Raw genomic sequence first — 4,420 nt, 5'->3', positions numbered from 1 at the left:
TCGGTCGACTGATAAAAAGCATTAGTCGACTGCTGCTAAATTTTTTCAGAAAACACATGTTCTGTTCAGTCGACTGATAAAACCATTAGTCGACTGCTGCTAATTTTCCAGAAAACAGACATTCTGTCCAGTCGACTGATAAAACCTTCGGTCGACTAATTTGACAAGAATGACTTTTTAGAAAATATGGCGCGAAAGGATTAGTTGACTGATAAGTCTATTGGTCGACTAATAAACATGAAAATTTAAGAAAAGAGTTTTCTAAAAAGAGTTTCGTTTAGAAAAGTTTTTCCAAAGACTTTTAAGGTGAAATGCAACCTAAATATGCACTCTAAGTAAGGCTCTTACAAGAATCTAAGACTTTTAATGAATTAAACATATGCACACTAGTCTTCAAAGATTCTTCACTGAATTCTTCAATTTCTTCATAGCCTTAGCTGAAATGCAGTTGATTCCACTTGCTCATCATCAAAACCTTGTACTTGAAGTATCATGTATGACTTCATTGTCGTAACAGTGTGTGTGTGTGTTATTTAGGAAGGTGTCCATGCACCCTAATGGGTCAGATCAATGTTGTCAGTATTGGTATTGGCCCTGAATCGTTTGGCCACCAATTCAGTTGTATTTGTTGATACCGATACTCAAGTGAAACATTCTATATCAGCCAAAAAATAAAAAAAAATGATTGCGTGCTAATCATAACATGACACATGTTAAAACTATTAAAATAATAACAATTAATCTGTCTTTAAAACTAGAGAAAGCTTTATCAATAACTCATAGAATGGTGGGCCCATTAAGCGGTCTGGTTCATGGTGAAGGTTTTCTCGTGATGTTGAAAAAAGAAATTTCTTTATCCCTAAAATGTTACTCTTGAACTAGTATATGTATAGGAAGTAGGGGTAAGTGCCTGACCACTTTTTGAGCCTGACTGATGTCGATTTATAGCCCACGTCTGTTTTGGTCAGGCTAAAAAATGGTCTGGCATCTACCTTTTTTGGTATGTATAGAAACATAACCACATGAAATTGAATGTAATAAAGGATAAAGCGCAAAGCTGGCTGAAGCTGGCTGAAGCTACTGAAACTTTTGCTAAGATAACATCAGTGTCACAGACCTATTTCCTTCAATAGGTCAGCGAGGGGCGATGGACCTTCCTTACCGCTGCAAGCCTAATTATCAGCTCGCTTGTCAGTCGCGAAAGCTTGTAATCAGAGAGCAAGAGAGAATAGAGGGAGAAGAATTGCAATCACAAGAAGCAATCACAATGAGGGTGAACAAAAGAAAGCTGAACACATTTGATTCATTCATAATTTTGCCCGCAGGCTATTACAGTTCAAGTATATGGGCTGCCCCTTTAGGGTATTGATTCACCTGAACCAGGCAGCTTACACCAGACTCAACAAAAGCAAAATAGACTCTAAGCGCAACTTTATAATGTAAGTCACAAGGGAACATGCTCCCTCCTTCAAATCATGTGTCGTCTTCAGTGCCATCTGTTTCGTCGTAAGCCCTGACTTCAGCCGAGTAGTGGTTGTTCATCTGAAAAGTTGGCTCTCACGTAGGTTCAACTGTTTTCTTCCACTGCACTAAGTATTTCTTCGCTTCGCCTAAGTAGTTGACCTTGTGGCAAAGGATCTGACTGAGGTGCTTCTCAAGCCGTTGTGCTGTCAAGGCCCTCTGCATGATGGGAGCATATTGTGGCATACTGTGTTTCAGATCTCTATCGTCTGGATGAAACTGCTTGAGGTTGCACAGGTGGAACACCGGGTGCACCTTGAAGTCTGGGGGCAACTTCAGCTTGCCCACCTTCTTTGTGATGGTGAAGGGTCCTTCATACTTTCTGAGCAATCCACGGTGCCGCCCGCGGAAGATGCCTGTGTGACCAGGATATAACTTCACCAACACTTGGAACCCAGCGGGTCGATGATGTTTGTCCGTCCACTTCTTTATTCTCTTTGTCGACTTGTATAAGAATGCCTTCACCAACTCATTCTGCTTGTGTCAGTCGTGAACAAACTGATAGGCGAAGGATGACCTTCTCTTTTCTTGTGCGGCAACAATGTGCGTAGTCAGTGACTGCTACCATGTGGCTATCTCAAACGGGTTGTGGCAAAATTGTGCGGCAAGAGTGTGCAGAGTCTCTTCTACAGATTATAACAAAACTGTGCCATGTCAAGGAGCTTCACCTAATTTTTCTTATTGACACTAACAAAGTGCCTAAGGTACTGCTCAAGTATCCCGTTGATGCGCTCTATTTGCCCATATGTCTGTAGATGAAAGTTTGTTGAAAATAGCAAATCAGAGCCAAGTAGCCAAAATACTTCATGCCAGAACTTCCCCGTGAAGCGAGCATCGTGGTCACTTATAATGCTCTTTGGTATATCCCAGTGCTTCACCACATGCTTTACAAACAACTCTGCAGTCTTCTCTGTAGGGCACTCCTTAGAAGCTGAGATGAAGGTGACATACTTTGATAAATGATCCACTACGACCAGAATAGAACTGAGACCCTCTACCTTTGGCAGACTAACAATGAAGTTCATAAAGATATTATCCCAAGGACATTCTGAAATTGGTAGAGGCTCAAGAAGACCAGTAGCCTTCTGGTTTGTCCCTTATCTTGCTGGCAGATGAGGCATGTTTGCACATACTCCTTTATATTGTCCCTTATATGTGGCCAATAGTAGCCGCACTCAAGGACTGCTAAGGTCCGCTCCTAACCAAGATGGTCGACCTATATTGTATCATGGCACTCCTTAAGCAATTCTCGACGAAGGCTTCCCCACCACGACACAAAGACGTATCCCCCTTTTGTCATGAAGAGGTCATCCTATAGCCAAAATCACTAAGTCTTCCCTGCCTGTACCAGAGAAACAAGGTGTTGCACTGTCGAATTCTATTGCATACCTTCACGGATGCGGCTCAACAATGTGCCCTCTAAATGCACTTCATAAGGCTCTGTGCGTGCAACTGCCAGTTCAGCCCTGCGGCTCAAGGCATTCACTACAACATTGGTCTTTTCAACCTTGTACTTCAAGGCAAAGTCAAACTCAACCAAAAACATTTGCCACTGAGCTTGTTTAGGCGTCAACTTCTTATGTGTCTAAAAATAGCTCATGACCACATTATCCATCTTGATGACGAACTAGGCACCCAGAAGGTAGTGCCGCCAAGTCCTGAGGCAATACACGATAGTTGTCATTTCACGTTCATGACCGTGTAATGCCTCTCTGCATCATTTAGCTTATGACTCTCATATGCATTCGGGTGACCCTCCTTCATAATAACTTCGCTGATGGCAAAGTCTGATGCGTATGTGTGGACCTCAAAAGGTTTTAAGTGATCAGGCAGTCGCAACACTGGCTCTCTCACTAAGGCTTTCTTCAAGTCATCGAAGGCATCTTGGCATGCTTCTGTCTAGAGCCATACATGATTCTTCTTCAACAAATCTATGAAAGGCGCAACAATAAGGGAATGGCCTTTGATGAAACACCGATAATAGTTTGCTAAACCAATGAATGACCGCAACTCTGGGACTTTGTTTAGCGGAACCCATTCCTAGATGGCTCTTATCTTTTGTCCATCCATGTGCAGCACACCACGCCCCACAACGTGACCAAGAAAGCTGATCTCTTCTTGTTTGAAGAGATACTTCGCTCATTTGACACAGAGGTCATTCTCCTTCAGCACTTGAAACACTGTTCGCAAGTGGCTGACATGTTTCTCCATGTTGCTGATGTTGATCACGATGTCATTCAAGTAGACTACCATGAACTTGTCTAAGTATGGGTAGAAAATCTGATTCATTACGGTTGTGAACGTGGCTGGAGCATTCGTTAACCCGAATGGCATTACTAAGAATTTGTAAGCACTATAGCGAGTGACACAAGTTGTTTTCGGCTTATCGTCATCTGCAATCCCCACCTGCCAGTAACCCGATCTCAAGTCTAGCTTTGGAAAGACTCAGACACTGCCCAACTGATCGAACAAGTCTGCTATTAGTGGCAACGAGTACTTGTTCTTTACTGTGACCTCGTTTAGCGCACAGTAATCCACACACAATCGCTTGGAGTCATCATGCTTCATCTAAAATAAGACTGGGGCGCCAAATGGGGTGTTCAATAGATGAATGATGCCTGCATCCAATATCTCATCTAGCTGTCTGCGCAGCTCCTTCAACTCAGTTGGCCCCATGCAATATGGAATCATTGCGGGAGGCTTCGTTCCTAGGGTCAACTCAATCTTGTGGTTGACCTCACGTCTTGGTAGAAGATGCTTCTGCAATTTCAAAGGCAACAACCATCGAAACTCCTCCAACAGTGGGACTAGGGTCGACGACACTGATGCTTCTACATTCCCTTCTTTTGTGCGCACAACTAAGAATGTTTGCTCCTCATGCTTGACACCCTTCTTCAAC

Source organism: Nuphar pumila, chromosome 2 (genome assembly GCF_984573655.1).
Source record: "Nuphar pumila chromosome 2, dmNupPumi1.hap1.1, whole genome shotgun sequence".
Lineage (NCBI taxonomy): Eukaryota > Viridiplantae > Streptophyta > Magnoliopsida > Nymphaeales > Nymphaeaceae > Nuphar > Nuphar pumila.
This window is presented reverse-complemented; position numbering follows the sequence as displayed.